This window comes from Zonotrichia albicollis, chromosome 3, assembly GCF_047830755.1.
Source record: "Zonotrichia albicollis isolate bZonAlb1 chromosome 3, bZonAlb1.hap1, whole genome shotgun sequence".
NCBI lineage: Eukaryota > Metazoa > Chordata > Aves > Passeriformes > Passerellidae > Zonotrichia > Zonotrichia albicollis.
In genome coordinates this window covers 88,847,867-88,871,427 of record NC_133821.1, presented here as the reverse complement: position 1 = coordinate 88,871,427, position 23,561 = coordinate 88,847,867, and the positions used below count along the sequence as shown (strand labels likewise).

The following is a 23,561-nucleotide window of genomic DNA, read 5'->3' as shown; positions in this document are numbered from 1 at the left end:
ATCCTTGTCCATACAGATACATAGGTTTTGTAATTGAAAATATGTGTCACCTTGTGCATATATAGAAGAATAACAGGGAAAGCAACCAGTTTAGCTCTTAGATTCTTTGAATACCCTCAGGTGGGTTTCAGCACACAGAACTTTAGGTTTCTGCAGGAAGGATGTCTCAGTTCCTGACATTTCATGGAGACGCAATCTGCCCAGTCTCTGGAGCCCAGAGAATGATTTATGTCATCCCAAAGCAGACACTGATATTTAATCAAATTAGTGATGCCCTACACCCTTTGTCTGAGACCTATCTGGTTTTTAAAACAGTGACCAAAGCATGTAGCTCAAATATAGAAAGCAAAGTTGTCATCACCAGAAATCAGGAGAGCTGTATCCTACTTTTAGCCTGACATAAAGGCTAAGAAAATAAATGTGATAATTTACTTCCCCATTGGTTTCCATGGGCCTTGAACAGAGACATTAAAAGTAAGAAATAAAAGAAGCATATGTGCAAACAGATATTTTTTACATGAAAAAGTATGCATTTAAAGATAATAAGGGAGAATATACCTATTCATATGCTAAACCTATTAAAATGTAAACTTGGGCTGCAAGTTCTTTGGGATGAGGACAGGAGGTTTTTTCTCTATATTTGTACATAGCAGCATAACAAAGGATATGCCTAGGTCCTTCTGACTACTGAAGTAAAATTAATATATTAGAATGGTTGAATAGTTTTAGGATCAAGTACAATATGTCCTATCTTATGAGATCAGCAGCCTCCTGGTATTCTTCAGACAAGGCCTCTGCTCTTTTCTAATTGAATTCTCTGTGGATTTTTTTACAAATTTTATCTATGAACTTTAGCTGCAACTGACCTAATATTGCAAAACCCATTTCTCACAGAACCTAAGCAGGTTTTAACCCAGCTTTTGAAAGGAAAGCAAAATATAATAATCTACTTCAGCAACTGGACTCAGAAAGCAATCTATTAAGGGCAATTTTCCTTCCATTGTCTTTCTCTGATGAAAGGTCACATAAAAATCTTGTAAACTGAGCTATTGTTTGTCATTTTACATGCTCCCTGTATACCTTGGAAGAGCAGTTCAAGAAAAACATACAATATGTTTTCTGAAGGCTTTCTTTAAAGCAAATAGATTTTTAGTTACATCAGACAGTGCATTACATGCTGTATAGCTACACTTCAGAGTAAGCAATCATAACACTTTTATGAGATATGAGATAAAAAAGAGATAGAAGTTTTTTTAAAGTTTAAATTTACAGGTTTGATAAGCATGGTTTACTGGTTTATAAAACCAAACTGAGCGGGACAGTGTCAACAATGATCCTTTCTGATCTGCACTGATGTTTTGTACAGTCCTGTTTGGTTTATTGCTATTGTTAATTTTATGAATATATTTATTCATTTATGTATTTATGCTCAGTGCTGACAAGTACTGGAAATATTGCCAGGAACAAGGCTTTTATGTTGATAGCCATAGCCTTGAACTTCTGTTAGGAAGGTGCCTGTGCCACTCTAGTGAACTGCCCACATTGATCCATCTCCAATGTCTGGACCTGATTGCAAGTTCTCCAGAACAAGAATTCTCTTCTTCAAGGGTCCTCAGGCTGCAGTCAGTCTGCAAAGCCTCTATTTGGGGTCCCAAAGCATCTTCTTACTTGAAGGCAGCACTGGCAGACCCAGGTGGGCACCACTGTGTGAAGGGCTGTGGAGTTTAGGAAAGTCCAAAGAGGAGGTGCTGCAGTTTGGTTTTGCTACACACCCCCAGCCCAGCCTTCTGATGGTTGGAGGTATGTCCTCTTGTTTATAACCCAGTATGGTGTTTCTTGCAACAGGAAATGCTGCTGTAAAGGAACATTGTTGAAAATTATGTGTACTTAGTGCTTGCTGGAGGTTATTGCAACACAGATTTACTGATCTATTAATTATGGTAGGTTAATTATAACAAATCCCTCTTCCTTACTCAGAATGAATGGCCTTCATGAAGGGGAGGTTGTGAAACGGGAAGAGAAAGATTAATTTATTTTTTAAAAAAGAATGAATTAGACAAAGAGAGAGGGGGAATGCAGAGCACTCTCTCATCCCTTCTCACAGTTTGATACATTCCAGGTTCCTTTTTTTGTTGCTACTGTCACTTGTCCGATCTCCCACTGCAATGCATAATTCCCAGCCAATGCATTCAAGTATTTCATACTTGAATGAAAGACAAATGTCTTTCCAGCTTGCTCTGTAGTGCTTTCTCCTTTCATATTTTAACAAAGGTTTTGTAATTTAGGGTGTTTTTTAAGACCTCATCTTCTGGAGTGTTTTCTTCTGCCCCTGATTTAAACTCTGTATTTATGTCTCATGATTGTACAGTGAAAATAAAACAACAGAGATGTAATAAAGTATTTTAGGATGTAGGTTTTTTTTTTTTTTTTTTAAGTTCAGAGTTTTTAAACAACCTGTGTGTGTTTTGGAGTCTTGACTTGTTTGTTATTTTTGGTGCTGAAGTTGAACTGAACTATAAAAGCCAAGAAATGTTGTAAGCACAGCTCTAACTACTGTCTTGTAATTTTATTTCATTCAGCTGCTGTGGGCTTATATGGCCACTGAAAGGAATGCAGTCCTGGCCGAGTACTTTTCCAGTGAAAAAATGTTAATTTGTTCCATGCCATCACCATTTTTTCATGTACCTATGTTCAAAGTCAACTTTCACTGATCACCCCAGGTAAGATACAGAATGAAAGAGAAGAAAACTGCAGTTCTATGTAATTTCTAGACTTCTCAGAAATTATATTCTTTAGGAGCAGTGAATTTTAAAAGTTTTGTGGTTTAGTGGTTTTTATAATATACATAATTGTTTTACAAATCAGTATTCCTCTGCAAAATATCTCAAATGTCAGAAATAAAAGATAATAAAAATAATGCACATTATCAGTGAAACTGATAAAACAGAAAAGCCCTTAGATGGCCATTTCACGCCAGGAACCTTCAGAAGTAATGCTGTTTTGATCCCAGTTCTGGACCATGACATGTTGGACGTAGCTTAGAAATTCCAGACCTGTGTTCAGAAATAACTGCCTGAAGCTGAGTTCAATATACAAAAAGTATTTTTATCATTATTTAATTATATTAATTAGATATTTTAAAAATATATAACATCTATATAAATATTGCCCATAATTAATACTATATGATACATATTATATATTAAAATGATGTAGTGTAATAAAATATATTTGTGTGTGAGTGTAATTTGAAAATACTTACATCTTTAAATCTATGCATTTATATATAGACAAAACCACAGACCATTCTGTGGTCTCTTCTGCTCAGCTAGGTAAGGAAGAAGTTCTCATGCTGCATGACAAAGGCCTGTTTCATCAGACTGCTCTGTCATTCCTTTCATATAAACAGGGCTAAGCAGAACCACTAGTGACAAAGGAGCAGGTTGCAGATGCCTCATTGCACAGATTTTTCTTTCATTCTGAGAAGTTTCTAGGGCAGAATGACTCACATGGTTGATGGTACCAATGCTTACAAGAAATAGGAAAAGGTTAGGTGGAAGGAATGCAGCAAATTGATTGAAAGAACTCAAATCTCCATAGTCATCCAGCGTCTTCCTGATCTGAATCTATTAATTTCCTTCCCTTCCCTTCCCTTCCCTTCCCTTCCCTTCCCTTCCCTTCCCTTCCCTTCCCTTCCCTTCCCTTCCCTTCCCTTCCCTTCCCTTCCCTTCCCTTCCCTTCCCTTCCCTTCCCTTCCCTTCCCTTCCCTTCCCTTCCCTTCCCTTCCCTTCCCTTCCCTTCCCTTCCCTTCCCTTCCCTTCCCTTCCCTTCCCTTCCCTTCCCTTCCCTTCCCTTCCCTTCCCTTCCCTTCCCTTCCCTTCCCCCTGTCCTGTGAATGGTGCTGAGGCTCCTGAATCATGAATTAAAGAGTGCAGTGATCTGATGAAATAAATTTTTGTTAAAAAAAAAAAAAAACCTCTCTATTGTAAGTTTCTCCCCTTCAAAATCCACAGTCTGAAAGGGAAATATCCCCTCTTCCATTCCCCACATGTTTGGAGAGTCACACAGAAACAGAAAAGAGTGGGCAATTTTGGATTTTCGTAATTGCCGCAAGCCAGTTGAGGCTTTAGGCTGTAGCACAACCACTATCCCCAACTCTTATTACATTCAATCACACTTGAATGCACTGTAGCAGAATTTCATTTAGATTTTGTAAGATTTGGCCTTTTGAAATCAGCATAAATTATAATGTTCCAGTCAATAGTTTGTCCAACAGACAGCAAGTCACTTGATTTTGCTTTAGCATGTCTCAATCTGTTAAACAATAGGGCTTTTTCTTTGCTGAAGTGGGACTGGTGTGCATTCAGTAAGAATAAGCTCATTCTAACAGCTTTTCTTTGCTTTTCTGTTTTAGAGAGAGAGAATTTGTATATACACTGCATTAAATCATGTTTGGTAGCAACCTGTGAACCGTGCTGATAAAAGAAGAATTGACCTAAACGACTCAACCTCAATCTAATGAGATCAAAAAACATCAGGTAATTTTAACTTATTTGTTCAGGGTGGGTTTTTTGTAGCTTTTTTTTTCACAGCTATTTAATGGTTTGTTTGGGGCTTTTTTTTTCCCCGAGAACATCTGAAAACAGGACTGTGAAATGCTGTGGGACAGGGAATTCTTACATCATTTTTCTAGCTAAGAATGAACCAGAAATCCCACAAGAAGGATTCTTTTGATCTTTTCTGGACAATATAATTACGTGCTAACTTCTCTGTGTGGTTAGCTGAATAGGATGTTGCTAATTACTAATCACCATCAGGAAAGGGATTAAATATGAAACCATACATGTCCAAGATACTTTCCAGGTGGAGGAAGAGGTTTGCTGACTTTAACCGTTAGTGTATTGATTTTCTCAATCTTGTTTCCCTTCACTATATTGCAGACCAGACACTATAAGGAACTGAAGGAGAAACTGTCTTTGGCACAAAGCTCCTTCTTAAACCAGCATCAAAATATCCCAGCTATTTCAGATTAAAATAAGACTGATTCCTCTCTTTTTGGGACTATTGCCCATTGCTTACTATTTTGGGGTTTCACATACCCATATTTTCTAGAATTGCTTTGGTTGAATATCACAAGCAAATTATTCAAACATTCATCAGTATTGAGAAAAACTAAGCCTAGGTTCTACACGGATTTCTTAAAAGCTCTGTGGTAGAAATTTTGGACCAGCTAAAGAGAATCAAAGCCCAGGCATTGACCTCGCTGGGACCAGATTTTCATTTTAGATGTTCTATAGGGCCACTGAATTATTTTTCTTTCTAATTTCCAAATGAGAAACTAAAGATTTAAAAAAACTTTAAAAATGCTTACAGAGTGATGTACATCAGTAATATACACAGTAAGTTCAAAAGTAATGATCATCTGCTCTCTCAGGATTTGGCTCCTTCTTGAGCAAGAAGATAGGAACTAACTTTTTAGGTACGTTTTCAGGGGAAAAAAAAAGGCTATTTTTTTTCTTTCCTTGCTCTCTTTCTACCTGGATGCTGTATGTAATTCCCTTTGAATCCTGGGGTATGCATGTAGGTGAGGAGGTGTTTCTGTCTTCAGGATGCCATTCTCTTTAGTGGATATTTGGATATTTCATATTCAGCTGCATTTCATATTCTGCTTTCTGTTGGAGTCATCCCACACTGTTAATTGCGCCCATTTGGCAAAAGCTGAATCTCTGCAAACCAGAACCTTGGATCTGGAGTTTCTGTGGTCTGTAACAGTGGGGGGTTTTTTGGTCGCTTGGTTTTTTGTTTTTTGTTTTTTTTTTTTTTTTTGGTTATTTTTGTTGTTTGTTTGCTTGATTTTGTTTGTTTGGATTACTGTTATTGTTGTTGTTTTGGTTTTCTTTTTTTTTTTTTTAGAGAAGAAGAATGGATAAAAGAATGATCCTGTTTTTTCCTCTCATTTCTGAAGGGAAATTAAATAACAGCCATGGCTCCACATTATAGCCTTTCCTTCTGCTTAGCTTTAATTTTAGTCATCTTTTGCTGGTTCCTGTTATACCCAGTTCCTGAACTCTCAATACAATAAATGTTATTGTTCATGGGGAGAATGAGTTGCATAAATGTCAAGTCATCAACAATCAGCTGGCCAGTTGCCTGAAGCCTTTTTTGTTTTCTTCATGGGACATAACTACAAGTACTTATTCATACAAGTGAGTCTTACACACCTAAGTAGGCCTATTGACAGTAGTGGTGAATTGAAGGTGGGAAAAAATCAAGGTTGTGCAACATCTTTTAAATCTAGACTGAAGTTCTAGTTGTCACAAATCTTTAGGTGATGGTGTATATTTACTTGCTTTTGGCAATATATGCACTTCTATACAGTTTTTATTTTTTAAAAAGGCAGATAGAAGAAATCAAATTCAGAAGTAGCAAATTGTTTTGCAAGTAATTTCAAAAGCAAGGGGTGATGTGTTTAGGGCAAAGATAGAGGCTCTTGATATGCTTACTAAAAATATAAAATTGGATCTGTCTCATGCTATTAGAATCTCATTGAATATTGATTTTGCTGAAAGAACATACTAGTACAGAGAGATTTTTGTCTTACTTGATGTACCAGACTCTTAAATTCAAGGCTGGGGAAGACAGACATGACAAATTTGACAGACACCAACTAAAGAGGAGGAAGGAAGCTAAAAAGTAAAACTAGTTATTAGAGAGCAATATAATGAAAGGGAACATTATACTTCTTGCAGTAGCAGAAACAGGAATTCATATTAGTTTGTTCAATAATAAAAGATGAAACCTGTTGAAATTTACAATACATTTCAAGGAAACATTCAGATAGTCTCAAAATCAAGCTAAAAAGGGAGAAACCCACTTTGAACTTACTTAAAGTAGAAGTTTCAGGCAATAATTATTTATTTTAATTTTACAAGATCATATCAAGGGAACCATCAGCTTGAAATGACTGGTATCTGAGGAAAGGTCATGTGTAGACTTCTGAATTTACCATTATGATGAAGGTCTTCTGCCACTCCCACAGCAGTCACTTCATGGCATGCTTCCCCACCTTGTTTAATATGCAGCATGTTTCCTTTCTCCTTACCTAATATGAATTATTCCAAGGCTGCAGGGTCCCTTTCTGGGACCACCAAGCAAAACCTGTGCTCCTCACCTAAGGTGGGCTTCAGTTACTTAAACACAGGTCTAGCACTGCTTGAGACCCCTTGGGCTGGCCTGCCCAGCCTTCAGCTGCTGGTTGAGACAATGCAGGTGCTCTCTAAGAGCAGTTTAAGGTCTTTCACAGCAGCATGTCTTGTGTATCTCAGGTGTGATTAAGATACTTGCTTAGGTCTCTGACAGTTTTACATGTGAGCTTGGTATCTGGGCTACCAATGAAGTTCAAAGAGCTTCATTTTGTTCTGGTCACTGCCATGTGGTCCCGACATGCCTCACAGACCCTGACATCTTCAGCTTTATTTCTCAGCAGTTTGTAGCCCCTCAGAGCAGCCCCAGAGCTGTGCCCCCAGGTTACCTGCTCCTTAGCTCAGCAGCAAGCACCTACCCATCAGCTCCCCAGCTCCCTGCAGGGTCTCTCTGTTCCAACAGTGCAACTGGAGTGCTGGTGTTGGCTAATAGCTTGGCAAGCCCCAGTGCCAGTCCAGATGAGGATCTGCTGCTGAAAGGAAGCTGATTGTCCTTTCTGTTAGAGTCCACCAAACTCTGTACAGAGGACACCACAGCAGATGGACAAGGAAATAACTCATGCAGGAATTCTGAAATGCCATGAGATTTCTTTCTCTTCTCAAATACCTGTTCAATAATTCTGCCTTTCTGTTGTAAGGTCGGAATCCCTCATCTGCAATTTGTGAGTCAATGATACTGGTGAAAACATGAGCGTCTGAGAGTCTGGAACTATGTGAACTTTGAACAGAGGACTTGTTTCCCAAAAGTTAATTTGACATTTCCTCTTCTTCTCTGGTTGTGTTGCTTTGGTGTCTTAAAAAAATATGTTTCTTCTTTTTTCTTCTCCTTGCAGCTGCAGCTGGTAGTTACTTCTCATAGAGAGATTCTTTTCTCCTTTACATCCTCTTTCAAGGTGAATTTTAATAATGTCTCATGTGCTACAAACAATCTTAGTAATTTTAGTATTTTGTGAAGTGTCCATTTTTTATTTAAAAATTAAAAAAATTCTTCACAACAACCTATCATGAAATCCATATTCAATTTTTTTTCCACAGTGGAAACTGTGAATTATTTATAACAGTAGTTTGATTATATTAAAAAGCACAATCCCAAGTCTGCAGTACATTACTGGCTCCATTCCTTGCCTAAAACAGGCGTGTTTATATTTTTCCTCGGTAAATATGTGATAATTAAATGCAAATAGACCATATTTTTCAAATGAATTCCCAACCCTGGAAACTTGGATGATGATAATCTTGCCTAATAAATGCACAACTGCAAGTGAAATCAAAGTTTACTGAAGCAGAACATTCTTAGCAGTCAGTAGCAGCCATCATTTAGTGAAAAAAATATACAGGATTAATATAGACACATCATTGAAAAATGGATAGCCCAAAGGTATTTTATAATTATGGAGTATACCTAAGTATTAATTGAAAACACTGTGCACTCTTTATGGGATGTTCTCAGCTAATCCATTCCTTTAAATTATTAGGCTATATTGAAGTCATGCCTAAGGCTGTCATCAGCTCTCTTGCATGTTCCCCATTGTGTGTGTTATCCCCTGTTTCTAGGTCAGCTTTTCAGCCTTTTCCTTTCCCCTTGTGAAAGCAATTTCTCTCCCATGCATCTCATTTATGAAGAGACGTATGCTTGTGTCCTGGCTGCCAACACCTGGTCTGCTCCCTCTCCCTTACAGCCTGGGGTCCTGGGTCTCCCTTGGAGCTAATGGAAGGACTTTTGTAGTTCTCTCATCCCAGGAGCAGCTCTGTTTCCTCTCTTTTTGATGAACCGTGTCTCTCTGATGTCTTTCCAAATCTGGGCTAAAGACAGAGGAATGTAGAATCTCAGAGAAGAGATCATCAAAGAAAGGACTATTGCCTGTCCAGCCTGCAATAAGAAACTGACACATCATCTGCAGCCATCCTTGTTCCCTCCTCCTTTTCTCACTCTTCCCAGAATGCTCCACTTTTACACAGCTGTTTTTTAACATCTGGAAATATATCATTATATGCCCTTAAAAAGAGCCTCTAAGTGTGGGATTTTGTCTCAGTGGCAAGATGCTGGCAAGAAGCCAATCATTGTCTTTGTACTACCTGCCTGGTTGTTCTCCTTGTCCCAAATAACTCAGTTTTCCTTTCTGGGATTCCTGCACCCCCAAGACCATATTCAAGGGGTATTTGGAGAGATTCCTATGAATATATTCCCTTCTTTCCTTATGACTTCCTCACATTAAAACTACTTTCCCCCTTTAACTAATTCTCCTTAACAGTTAAAGACAAAGGCTGCATTTTGTTCACTCTTTATGACCTTCTGAACAGGGAAGAATATTATCCAGCCCATAGGAAGCATGAATTTAAAGTCTGATGGCTATTCCTTCTGTAGCTCTCACTTTCACACAGTACTGTTTTCTGAACCTGGAGCAAGAGAGCAGTGTCAGGGGAGGGAAAGGCAGGTTCCTGGAAGAAGGAGTAGCTGACAGGATGTTGCTTTTGTTGGAAAAGATCCGTCCTGTTGACAACAGGGAGGACCCAGTAAGGCTGAGTGTTAGCTACCAACCAAGCAGCATGCTGCCAATCAGAGTGTGGAGGCCAAACTCTCCTTCTTCCTGCCAAGAAAAGGCATTCAAATAAGGACTGAAGCATGATTTCAATTTCACTCCAGTTTAATGCAGACAGCAGAAAAACACAGTGACTCACTCAATACGTTCTTGTCTGTTCAATAAATAAATTTTTTTCTCAGAAGCCTGCAATTTCGCATGAGTAGAGGGGCATAGTGAACACTTGGTCCTAGGATGTACACAGCACAGCAGCTGAGATTTCATGCTCAGAAAGGCCAAGAAATGAACATGTTGGAAAGGTCTCAGGAAAGGCCATAACTTACATTAATTTTCTGTTTCCTTCACAGATATAGAAATAACTGCTTAAAAAAATATGACAGGATAATAGCTGATCCTATTCCAACAGCTTTAAACCTTAAAATAAACAACCTGCCTCAAAGCATCCACCACTTTACCCTTGTGTCCTGTAGCTCTTTCCATGATGTATGGTGAGGGGAGTGAGCCAAAGGGGAGGGCTGGAGGATGTATTGCCACAGACAAGGCTGTAAATTTACTGTGTAAACTACAAATTTACTCCATAGCACTGCTACACTAAACAGTGATGGGTAGGGGAGTTTTTTTTTCTAAGTCCTCCCTTGCTTGTGGTCCTAATGCCTGAGCAGCTTCTCAGTCACACAGCCAAGACCAGATGACCGCCAAAAGCTGGCAAATGTATTGGCCAGTGGCATTGTTTGTTCTTCATCTGAAGGTGACCAGGAGATATGAATAACAGCTTAATTTTGGATTTTAGATGCAAGCCTGAGGTTTTCACTTTATGTAATGCTTTGTGAAATGTCCTGAAAAGAACTGAAGAGTTAGGCTGAAGTCCAGGAAAGGAAATGAATGGTAGAAATGATACATAATCTCCCCTGACATCCTGTTAACATAGCCTCGTGCTTAGCCCAAGAACTCTGCCTTGCAGAGCTGGCAGGGTGAGCAAGACCCTGCCTACAAACGTGTTTTTGCAGCCCTGTCGCGGTTTGCTGTGTACCACAGCCTTCAGTGTGTGCCAAGATCTCTGTGTTAGCTGCTGGAGCAGTGTTCTGAGAAAGCCACACTTGGTGTGCCGCATCCCACCCTCGGTTCTCCCCCTGCGCTGCAGCCTGGAGCCCACACTGGCGTTGTGCAGGTCATATAGGCTCATGTCTCTTCTCAGGAACACAGAGCCTGGCTCAAAGTCTGCTAAATGCAAAAAGAAGATTTTAACTGACTTCAGGAAGTTGTGTCCTAGTCCTTTGGGAAGAGCTGGGATGAAGGACAAGAAGTAAAATGTAATGTGAGGTGGGTTTTTCCCAAATAATTTTTTATTTATGAAGGTATTTATTGATTTCTTTGATATTTTAATCACTGTGGAAGCACAGCAACCTGATGGATCTCTATTAACATACATTTAAATACAAAAGGGGCAGTTTACTTTTCAGCAGTTTGAGCACCTGCAATTCACATTAGCTTCAGCTGGAATTCTGTGTGTTCAGCAAATTAAACATTCAGTAAACAATGTTATAACAGCGTTGACTTTAAGATGAAATCATAAAGGCATGAAAACAGGACAAAGCCTATAGCTATTTGTAGCTATATTCAAGCTGTTATGACTCTTGGTCCTGGAATAGAAGGCTGGAAAAGATCTCAGTGGCTGTGGATTAGCTCAGCTCTGTAATTATAGCACCTGAGATAAGAGCTGTTACTTTGCTTATATTAGATAACCAACACAAAATTGCCTATAAAAGGAGGATTAATTTTTTATTACAATGCTAAAACCAAATTCATCTTTGAGCTGCATTAGTCTGATTTGCTAAGTCCTGCAGGCCACCACCTTTCTTGTTGAATATGCTGAGACTACTAATTCTCCATTTCCAGTGGGAAGAATTGACAGGGTGTAATTTTATGCAACCTTATTTGCTTCTGCAATACTCTTCCCCATTTGTGCTGTTTGCCATCTAATATCCATGCATTTCTGGCAAAATCCCATTTGTGCTGTTTGCTATCTAATATCCATGCATTTGTGGCAAAATCATGGTGTAAAAAAAGAGCATCTTAATAAATATACTAAACCCAAGCATTTGTGCATAGTGAGTAACCTGACCTACTAAATTTGATCCATTAAGAGAGACTTAAAGGACTACTCAGGCCCTGTTTTCAGGTCAGTCCCAAAGTGTATTAACCTGTTTTGAAATGCCTGGAAGCTGTGGGAAATGCCCACTGAATATGCTAACAAAGAAACTTGAGAGCTTAAATGCAGCCAGAAAAGAAACAAAACCAATTTTCTATCTGCTTTGGTAAGATATAACTGACTCAAGAGATTATACACACAAGAAATGAGATTTTGAGTCCTGCTGCTGGAAATCACCCCAACAGGAAAAGGCTACATCCTTCCTTGGATTTAAAAAATATTGTGAGAAAATCCCGTCATTGTGCTTGCCTTCCCCACCTCGTGCAGCGAGTACCATGGAGTCATCAGAAATTCTTCAGTGTACTGACACAGTCTCTGACCTTTTGGAGGATTATGGAAGTGTATAAGAGAATGAGCAGTTTGGAGCACTCCTTCTTGGTTTCTTACACAGATACACCAGCATTTTTCTCTATTTTTGATGTCACTTCACGCAGCAGTGGACTTTGAGAAAAAGAGGAGCTGAAGATGTTAAAAAATGACCCATTATCTGCTTCAGAGGAGTAAGAAAGTTAGAGGATGGAGAGATATGAAGCCCCTGTGGGGAAAAATAAAAATAAAAATGCACACAGTAAAGAGAAATAAGATCGCAAACTGACACCCTGTAAGTGTGCAGAAATTAAGAACATACATGTTACTTAGAAATGGGGACCAGAGCAAATAAAACATTGACTGTGTTGTCACAGAATGTACTGTCTAAAGTGGTCAGGTCCTGGTGAATCTCTTCCCTTCCCTGGGACCAAGGGTTTGTCATGTCTCTCACTGAACAAAGTGAGAGACATGCCCCTTCTACCTTTGGAGCAATTAGATTATTTATCCAGGACCAAGAGCAGCTGTTATCCCATCTCTTTCAAAGGGATTTTTTTCTGATCCATGAAAATTAGGGAAGGGCCCTGATGAAATGCTACCATTTATTATGAAAGCCTCCCTCAGATCCCTGTACTTCAGGGCCTGTGTTACGAGCCTGTTTGTCTTTTGCAATCCCATTTCTAATACTTCTTGCAGTAAACAACAGCTGACCCTTATAAGTATGTGGAACTGACTGGCCCCAGGCTCTCTCATCTCTAAAAGAGTGAGCTCTTGCATGTTCTTTAGCATGGCTGGGGGGTGGGAGGGGAAGCCTGGGTTTTTTTGGTAGGCTGAGGAGTGTGGATGTACAATTAGTTTGGGATGGAGGAGACCATCATAAAATTTAGGCAGATCTTGGGCTTCTGCAGCTGGTAGTTCTGCTGTTGTTTCCCCAAATGAAGCTGTCTTGATGGGATTGTGGAGGAACTAGGAGAGACAGGGAAACTGTAGTTTTATGACAGAAAACAGGAGAGAGGAAATCTCTAAAGTGATATCTGCTTGTGGTTTCGCCTTTACTGTGTGAGAGTTAGTATTCCTGGGACCCAAGGCTCTTTAGCCTGATTTTCTGCTCTAGACAACTTGGTGTGATTGTTCACTTGGGACAGGGGAAAAGAAATGTGGCTGAGTCTGATTGATCTTCCTCCAAAAAGAGGAAGACGATGCCCACACATGCTGCTGGATAAATAAGGTCCCAACATGCCATTAGATATCTAACTGGCTCTGGGACCATAAAGATGCGTTTATTGTTTGCAAATTTTGCTATTTGCACAGTGCTTGCCCAAGGCCTTCGTGGCGAGGTTCAAACCCTTTTTTTTATTCCTCCCACTGAGTAGTGGTTTATTTGTTATAACTAATTTCCACACCTCATGTGAGACAGATGCCATTGTTTTCTTCTTTTCCATTTGAGATTTGGATGGTGATCATGAGGGATTCTTGTAAAAATCCTACAGAACAGGTCCAACACAAACTGGGGACATTCTGTCAGAACCTTGGCAGCTCCTTACTGACTTCCATGTGCTTTCAAGGAAATTTCCTGGTGTGTTGGTCTGCACTGGTGGGCTGATGGAGGTCTCAGCCAAAAGTAAAATTTTCTTCAGTATGGTGTTTAAATCTGTAGCAATTCTACCTTAGATGTTAAAAATTTGAATGTCATCAGTTTCATGCATGGTAAATGAGAAGACCTAAATAAGGTACAAAATGAACATAGTTTATATACATATCTGTTTCTAGTATATAGCTCTAAAGTTGTAAATGCATTTAAAATACACTCCTAATTGAACCTTTTTCTTTATTTTTTAGGTAAGAACAAAGCCCCTCTTTCCCTGCTTTTAGTTTTTGATTGTTTTCTATTAGCTGAACTCTCCCATATTATTTGGTGATGAGGAACTAGGGAGAAATGAATAAGTTATCAAAATAAATCAAATATGTAAAGATGTGGATGATGCCAAGTCTTCTAAGTCTGTATGGAAAAAGCATGTGTGGGTATGGAGAGCAATTGTATCTTTACTGTACCTGGGTAGGGGAATGCATTTTTGAGTAAATGTTTTATCTCTCAGCTTGAGTAATAAAGGAATTTACACCAGAGTGGAGAGAGTTTGCTCTTGGAGAGATATAGCTGTAGCTAGAGAAACATGCACATGACAGAGGTTAGGTATTTTGGCCTTGAATTTAGTAGCTACTAAATCAGTCTGAGAAGATTCTTTCATTTTAGAGGCCAGCAAGTGTCCTACCTGTGGCCAAGACCTGCCTCTGTCTGAATTTAAATGTGGATCTCTAACATTTATGCAGAACTTTGTTCTGATTACTAACAACTGAAATTGCTATAGCACAAAAACATGTCATCTAGGAGTGATGCTGGATCAATATGACTCAAGAGAATAAACTGGACCACTTCACAGACAGTTCAGCCATGACATTTTATCTCAAACTGAAGTCAAGATCAGAAACACAGTTAGCTCATTCTTTTGTACAATCCAAATGGAGATCACTAAGGTACTCTTCTATAAATCAGAAATGTCTTAATCTGTAATTTATGTGAAATAAAATTATTGTCTTCTGAAGAAAGCATTCTGAGGAGCTATTCAAAACAAATTGAAAGTGCTCAAGAGACTTTGAAACAGACCACTCATAGCAGGAGATTGATGTGAAAAAAATGTGCAAAGCAACAGCAGAGATAGAGATAGGAGGAAATGCTTTTTCAGCCAACCTGTAATTAGCTTGTGGAAGTCACAACTACAGAGAGTCAAGGGTAAGAATATAATTAGATTCCAAAAGGGACTGGAAACATATATTGATGTAATTAATTATAGCTCTGAATATATTTCCTAAAGTGGTTTTTTTTTTTTTTTTCAGCAATATTAAACCTCACTCTTCTCCCTGGAGGGATTGTGTTTTTGCAGAAGGCCAAAGAACACATGGGCAGGAAACAGCTCTTAGGTAATCTGCAGTGCACAAATGACACTCCTGAGGGAGAAACAAAGGTGCTGTTATGGCATGAGCAGAAGGGCCAGTAAGGTGCTGGGTGGTCTGTGTGTGAGAGACTGACACAATAATGACTTAGCTTAATACTCAAACATACAGTCATGGATGCCAGATGGTCACCAGCTGGGAGACAAGTCTCATTTTTGAAATTGTACATCCCTTGTAAAATATCTCTGTCGCTATCAGCCTCTATAAACTTTAACAGTCTGCTCAGTTGGCTGAATTTAACAGTATACTGTAAGTATGGTAATTATAGATACTGAGGTAAATATAAGTTACAACTGGAAAGTTTTTCAAAGGCAACTATTATCATTAGTTTACATAAATTAAGAGGCTACTGTCACGTGCAAAGACCACATGGAGCTTTCCAATATTGCACATTCAATTTTCAGTGATATGATGCAATGCTAGGCAGTGCCCTGGAGATGACAATGTTTTTACAGGGGGCTTATTTTGCCTTTTCTTATCACAGGGGATAGGAGCTAATATTTTCCTCAGGACTTAAACACATAGCTTAGCAGCTAACACGTTAGGAAAAACAAAGTAATCAGAAATGGGGTGGTGCAATCCCAAAAGTAAAATAAAACCTACACTGGAATACTAATAAACCATGTGATAAAAATACTGAAGGTTAGAAGTTCTTTTGCAAATGAGGAATAACAACTTTCTGGAACTTCTGTTCTTGGCAGAAGAGACTTGTGATTGCATTTGCCATGGGAGGTCAGGAGCAGTCAGGTGACACCATCTGACCAGGTTACTTGATGCTCATAACCAAACAGCCTCAGCTCCCTTGGGATCTGCTCTGCTCTCTTCCAAGGGTAGTTTTGACCTAGAGGACCATATGCAGAGTTATAAAAAGTATTTGTGAAAAGGAGATTGTATAACTGAGGTAATAGACATGGGCACATGATCCCTTGACGTGCTCACTGAAATTTAGGGGTGCTTCAGGGCATTTGCATAGTTATTTTCTTCTTGGCCAAGGTAACAATTTCCTTTGGATTTTTTTTGTGGTTGGAATACATTGGAAAGATATTTATAGGTGATCTCTGACTATTTCTGTTTCTTTCTCTGGATTTTCCATGTAGGATGAAGCAATTCAAACTAAAAGAAAAAAAAAGAATCAAAATAGAAATCCTTTGCACTGGCTTGATATGGTCACATTAAATTGTGAATGAAACAAATCTGGCTGTAGTTGTTTGTCCAAGTTGCAGAACAGTCCTATTTCACAAAAGGACTGCTAGTAGCACAGAAAGGGCATTGTAATGCACTGCAGAAATACACTGATAAAACTGTGTGAGTAATCTAGTGTCCGCTTTCAGTGGCAATATAACCTTGAACCTTAATAGGTAACAAAAAGCTGGAAAGCTTTGTCTGTGTCTCAAAAGGAAACTGTTCCTCCTAACAAAGCACAGACAGATAACTGTATCTGCCACATATCTCCTTGGAATAACTGCATTCCATCCACGACCAATCAGTGAATGCTAGATCTAGGCTACAGCCTCCTCCTTTCTTTGAGGAACAACTGAAGCCACACCTCAACATGGACTTTCACAGATGTCATTCCAATTGTGGAAAAGTGCAGTACTCTTCTAGGAAAGAAGACAACTTATATAATCTGGAAAAAAAATGAATTGTGCCCATTTTCAAGGGGGCTGTTTCCTGAACGTCCTTTTCCAGGTTCTTCCTGTACCCAAAGAGAATTTTGTATGTATTTGCATACAACTTGCATTTGCATACGCAATTTGCCTGTTTTATGGAAACCAGACTGGTATGTTTTCTTCAGCAACAGTCTGAGCCTGTGTGGTGCTAACACCTGATTAAGGCCAGTTTAAGTTGCTTTTAACCCTCTGCTTTTAACCCTCATTTATTCTAAACTCAGTTGGAGAGGGATCTCCTTCTTCCTCTCATTTTTTCAGGCCCCAATTGGAAATTTACTCAGTTTGAACTAAGAGAAAACACATTTTAAAATGCCGAATCTACCTTTTGTCCACTTCCTTTCCCCTTTCTTAGTCTTGTACCTCTTCAGGGACATGTGGACTTGAAGGAAATAGAAAATGTTGGAGCTGACAGTCACTGAAAAAAGTATGACATTCCATTAGCAGGACAAGCATAATTATGGGCAAATGAAGTTCTAGCAAGGTACAGCCAGTGCTTAAATACTCACTGAGCAATCAGATGCCTTCCTCTCTACATGCTGCTTTTAGAGACATATTCATATTTCATGTATTTACCTAGTGCTTATGCAAGGGATGATAGTGAAGTTCATTGCTTTCTTGGCTGCCCACCATCAAGAACACTATGCTTTAAATGAAATCTGTTAATTCTGCTGTAAAGTTGTAGGCCAGAGCACCTGAGATACAGGGATTGTCTCTGTGAATAGCAACTCAGTAAAATGACATCATGGTGAGAACATCAGACCCTCAGAGAGCCACGAGCTGCTCACAAAACCAGTAAAACCAGACAGCATTTCTTAAACTTTCTGTCACAGCCTTGACTCAGAATGCAAAAGCATAGCTAGAATAGTTTTGCAGCTTGTGATTGCAAGTTGATTCTTTACAGATCCAAAAGCATGTGCTAGACAGATGTTGTCCTCAGTCTGATAAGTTTGCATATGGCACTGATGAGTTGTAGATATCAAAAAATTCTTGGGTTTATGTAAGTAGATATGTCCAAGTAAAACCTGTGAATATTAAGGGGTTGTTATTCAGAACTGATGTAGCTTGAGACTGGAATATTAGTATTCTGCTTTAGGCTTCAAATATGTAGGATATCACCATGAAATAATTATTTTATCTTCATTTTTTTAGATGTCTCATTAAAATGCAGCATTTAAACCCTAATTTCAGCAATATTTTTTACAAAAAAGTCAGTAGCTTTAAGAATCTATAATTTATTCAGATTTTTAAAGTTAGTTACAGTGCTATAGACATTTTCATTTCTTTGTATTGTACTTTTTGGGACTTTGGGCAGGATGGATGGAATCTTCAATGGAAAACTACATTTTATTTTCTGAAGTATAACAGCTCTAGTGCTAAAAAGGCACCTATTATAAATATTCTTATGATCTTCCAGAGGAAACTAACATTTCCATTTGTAAATATAATGAAGAAGAAATCTGTGGGAAGTATTTTTCATCCTTATCAGAAACCTCTCATGTCACACTGTCTTGCAGCCTGAACATGTGAAAATCCAATGTGGGAGTACAGGAATTAGTTTATGTAAGGATTTGATTAAGGTCTAGCAGTTTCCGTAAGTTCCACTCTGATGTTTCCTCAATTTTCATAAAAAAATATACTATAATGAAAAAATTTTGGTTTTTTGAAAAAGTGCAAAGCCGAAAGTCTGTCCTGCTCTTTCCAAATATGATGCGTTTCCTTCAAAGATATCATAGCAGTGGTGGGCAAAACCTGAAGACAGGCTGTGTTTGGAGCATTGTCTTTTAAACAGGACTTGCCATTTCAATGCGTTGCTTTTGAGATAAGGAACTTCAGCCCTTGTCAAACAAATTCTTGTGGGCACAGGAGTGTTGCAGAGCTTTAAGGGAACAGCATTGTTCTGATTCTTATGGTCTGCTGTGGGGGGCAATACGTACTTGAATTATGTATCCAGTACCTCATTTTACCCGTGGGTGCTGGATGCCTTTCAAGCACTCCCAGCCCGTGTGCTTTTGAGGAGCTTGACCCAAGCAATCCACTCAGGGTCTGCCAGTTTGTTTGCAGCAGAATATACTTGATCTGTAAATTAGCCAGTGAGCCCTCAGAGGAAGTCCTGAAGCCAACACAGGGTGCTTGAAGTTAATCCCAGCTGCTTCCAGAGAGTGAGGTGCTGTAGCTACAGATCTCCCCTGGAGCTCATCACTCCTTAAGGATAGGAAGCAGCTCTGTAGTGTACATCAGCTGTTCATGGTTAGCGGAGGACTGCAGGAATGTGCTGTGTTCTAGCAGCGGCTGGAGCCCTGATACCTTTCCTAGTTCCTGTCTTGCCTGTCCAGGCTTTTTGCAGTGTAATTGCTGCCAGTGCACATAGACCAGCCATGCATGGGTGGGTGAAGCACCCTTCTTCAGTCTAGTAAAGAAAAAATACTGAAAACATCCAGGTCAGTACTTCTTAAGGCATTTTCCTTCAGTTTGACTCATATAGAGAAATTCCTCAGGTGACTTTCATTTCATTATTGTGGTTTCACACCTCTGCCCTACAATGAAATCAAAAATAATTAAAATAGAGAGGTTAAGAGAGGGATGAATAATTCACCGTGACAGATGGACCTGCCAAAACTAGTCTGTTTCTCTGTTCATGGAAAGTCTGCAGGTTGGTTGTAATTTCCAGACATTTATTTATGACTTTAGTTTGCCTGGTGTTCTCCTGAAAATTTATTTTTATGCTTAGGAGGTATCACACAGAATTTGCTTCAAGTACTTGAACTGAAAATCTGAGCTGTGTTAGTTAATTGTGATTGCCCATAGGTAGTTACATGAGATGGCAGGAGTACAGCAGAAGTGAAAGCAGTTGACAACAGGAAATATTGCCTTGGGATGAACTCTGTCTGGGATGGGCTGATGATCTGCATACATGGAATTATTTTAGTTACTAAAAAAATTCTTGGTGTGTAGGAATAATAAAACTAGAGAATGTTTTAGGGTAGAAAGGTCTTTACAGTTCCTCTGGAAGATGTGGGCTTTAACTAGTGTAAAAGGAAGACAGGGCCAGACTGAGGGTAAATGTATTTTTTCTGTAGCTCTGTTTCCATAAAACAATTATCTCTGTGTGGGAGGTGTAATTCTCCCTAATGGATACTTTTGTAGGACACTATCTTATTATCAGAGAGCACCTGCCCTTAAAGGAGGGTCTTAGGACTTCAAGGACTCTTCCCTGTTGTCTAAGGTGTAGGTGCATCTATTGCAAACTCCTTTTTACATTTGCGCAAATCCCTGCCAAGCATGTTTGGGAGTATTTGCTTAGCTTCCCTGTTTTTCTTACAGAAGGAACATTTGCCTCATATGTTACTGTCACTGATTCCTATTTGAGGCCAAATTATTTTTAGTGTGGATAAATCTTTTATAGAACTAAATTTTTTATTACTCTAAATACAAAATATTTATGTTCCATTACATATTTACAATCCTATTCATGAAAAAATAACAGTCATCCTAAAGAAGTATTTCCTTGGGAATTATTAAAAAGAAGAGGAAAAATAGAAGGAAAAGACAATTCCACTGAAAGTTTTCCCCTACATTAAATGAAACACTTGCAGGTAAGATTTGCAGGAGGGAGCTGGCAAGCACTAGATCTGTGTTTGCCACTTTTAAGTCCTGCTTTGAAATTCCCATTATGTCAGACATGATTACAGTGATGGGTTGTAATGCTTTGGGTAGAGACCTTTTCCTAGCCTTCTTCAAAAAAAAAATTTAAAAGACATAATTACTGCTTGCTATTCTATGTCTACTGTTGCAGTGAAACTGGTGCTAAATTTTGTTCAAACATCTTCAAAAATCTGCAGTATTTAATTAAAAATTGAGCCAAATTAATGTTTGGAGCAATACTATTGCAATTCTGGTCAATGACTGAAGCAAAGCACATAAGCAAGTGTGTAAGCAGTGGAGTAATCCTGGGAGTTCAGTGGAACAATTCTCATGGAGAAAGTTAAATATGTGCTTACTTAGCTGCATAGTGCATCTCAATGCACAACATCTGCAGGCCTGAAAGCCAGCTGAAGTTAATAGGAGGGCAGATTGAGAGATTCTGGGTCAGCCCATGAATGATCTAGTGTTCATTTACGGTGTATAGTAGATCAATTGAATTAATTGGATGATGGATCAAATGTTTCTCCAGACTGCTTACTCGTCTCTATTTTTTTTTCTTCTCTCTTTCTTTTTCTTTTTTTTTTTTCATCAAAGGATGTTGCTCATTGCCTGTGACCAAGATCACCCCATTTAGCCTGAAGAGTTGACCTGGCTCAGACGATGAGATTACAAAGCTCAGTTTTGTTTTTCCATGCAGTACGTAAGACGATTTTCTTCCTGGACTGCAGGAAGTTTCTAGCCATGACACTTTTCTCTTCTGGGTAAGAGGCAAGAATGTGTGGGGTAAATATTTTCTTTCCCATTGCCCTCTTTTCAATAAGACAGTTACTGAAAGGAGCATTTTCCTGACTAGAATTTGTAATAGTATTCTTCATAATGCACCAAGAAATCCTTTATCAAGCAATTGTTTCCTATTTTAAATTACAAATATAAAGCAAACTAAAAAGGGGGGACAAAAGCAAAGAGACGTTTGCTTAGAGGGTTAGAGGGGAGAGTAAAGAGAGGTTGGGCTGAATATGTTCTATGGCAAATTTCCCAAGTAGTTTTTGCATCAGATTTGCTAAACATTTCCTTTAATGTGATGTCAGGTCAGAAATTCTCTTTTTGCTTTGTGTGCCATTAATACACATGCTATCCAAGAAGAGTGGCTTTGTATTGCAAGAGGACAAAGTGAGTGCCCACATCAGTGTATGTTCAGAGCTTCCCAGCATCATGAGCTCAGAGCATTTGCTGCCTCTTCACTGACACTTGGGGCTCTCAAATTCTTGAGAATACACATGATCACATCAGACCTGGCGCCATGTATACTGCATTCACCTCAGAGACTCACACTGGACATATAATCATTTCTCTCTAACTTCAGAAACATGACTCCAAGATACTTTTGTTCTGACTCTCCTTCAAGTACAGGAAGTTGAGTCATGGCTGTTTGGAGCTGCAGGACTGCAGGTCATGTCCTTGTGTTCTCAGTGGATCCATATGATTCTGATGTTTTTGTCATGGTGTCAGAATGAGAGCGAGGAAGGGGTCAGTCCCTTTGCGACTGCCCTGGCTTTTCCTGCTGGGATACGTACAAGTAACATTTATATCTAATTTAAGTCATGAAATGTTCATCACCTTTTGGGTTTCCTAAAATACCCTGCTACTCATCTCTCTGTGCTTTTTCTAGGGATACAACCATATGTTTACTTCCTCATGTGAAAGGTGAATTTGCTTTCTTAAAGAGTTATCATGGGCAAGAGCCCTCTTGGAAGGAATAATGAACAGAATTAAGGAGGAGGCACTGTCAGGTGATAAGGGCAGAGTGATAAAGCAACTCCCAAAACCTAGTTTCAAGAATACATAGAAAGTCTTTTTTGACTTTTGACTTCTTTCTAGGTACACCTGCTAATTTACAAACCTGAATAAATGCAGTTATAGGGAGCAGGAGGCAGTTAGAGAGGTTGGGATTTAGAAAGGTTTTCAACACCACAACTCATCTGGGACAGATAGAAATCTGGTGTGATAGGCTCATGATCTCTAGTACTCAGAGTGACCTAACCCTCTGGAGTGTTTCAGCTGTTGGAAGAGCCCTGAAGAAGACCAGCATTCAGGCATGCATTCGGGAATCACCAAGAGCTGGGAAATCTGGCTGAGTTCAGCTTCTTTGAGCAACTGGGAAGCTATTGCCTCTAACACCATCATTGCAATAGCTCTGAAAAGCCTATAAAGATGCTGTCCCCTGGTTCCCAGCAGCCAGACCTGTCAACTCTTCTCAGTCTTTTGCTCCCACAGTTTTCTCTCTTCTCATGTTTCCCTCCCACCCAGCAAGCCTTTTAGTGGTCCTCTCTGCTGGTCTCTGATCCTCTGTGGTGGCCCAGCTGGTCTCCCTGATCTGTCATGTGATGCAAGCACTCCAGCCTGTCTACAGTCACAGGGTGTGAAATTGTGGCTCAAAATCTTCTCATGGAAAGACACTCATTGCCTTCCTTCACACATGGCTCAAATCTGCCATTCTTCTACCCTATTACTCACCATGCCCAATGCCTCTTCCTCCTGTCTGATCTGAGTCAGCACCTTTCTGCTTACCAGGAAAGAGGCTTGCTGAGAGAGATCTCTGTGGCAGGGGTGTGTGGAGGGTCAGACTGCTCTGGGAAAAACATACAGCATTGGAAAGAACGTTCCCATGGAGATTCCCTGCTAAATTTTCCTTCAGGTTCTCTCAGTATTGAAATGAACCTCAAAATTATTTCTTGCAGAGTTCAGTTTCCTGAGATTTGAGCTTAATAAAATGTTGCCTGAGATACCAGTAGCTGTCTCAGTCTTTGCTGCAGGGGCTTTTCCCTCGCCCCTGCCAAGGCTTTCAAAGAGTATAATTTTCTTCCTTTAACTTGAGGCTCTCTATCCCTGAGCTATTCTTTTCACCCCCAGCCTTTTCTGCAGCAAATCCCAGGGCTTTCTACCTGAAGTCAGCTAATAGCTTGGTGTTCTCAACAGGAAGGAG

General features: G+C 39.3%; 1 long non-coding RNA gene across 1 annotated transcript in view; it reads left to right on the top strand.

The window, feature by feature from the left end:
- The first annotated feature begins 2,583 nt into the window (after positions 1 to 2,583).
- The window catches only part of LOC113459613 (uncharacterized), a 51,724-nt gene continuing 30,746 nt past the window's right edge, over positions 2,584 to 23,561 (top strand). The window contains exons 1-4 of the long non-coding RNA XR_003381022.2: positions 2,584 to 2,720; positions 4,415 to 4,538; positions 15,150 to 15,233; positions 21,173 to 21,339. This is a non-coding gene — a long non-coding RNA (uncharacterized LOC113459613). The remainder of the gene's footprint in view (positions 2,721 to 4,414; positions 4,539 to 15,149; positions 15,234 to 21,172; positions 21,340 to 23,561) is intronic.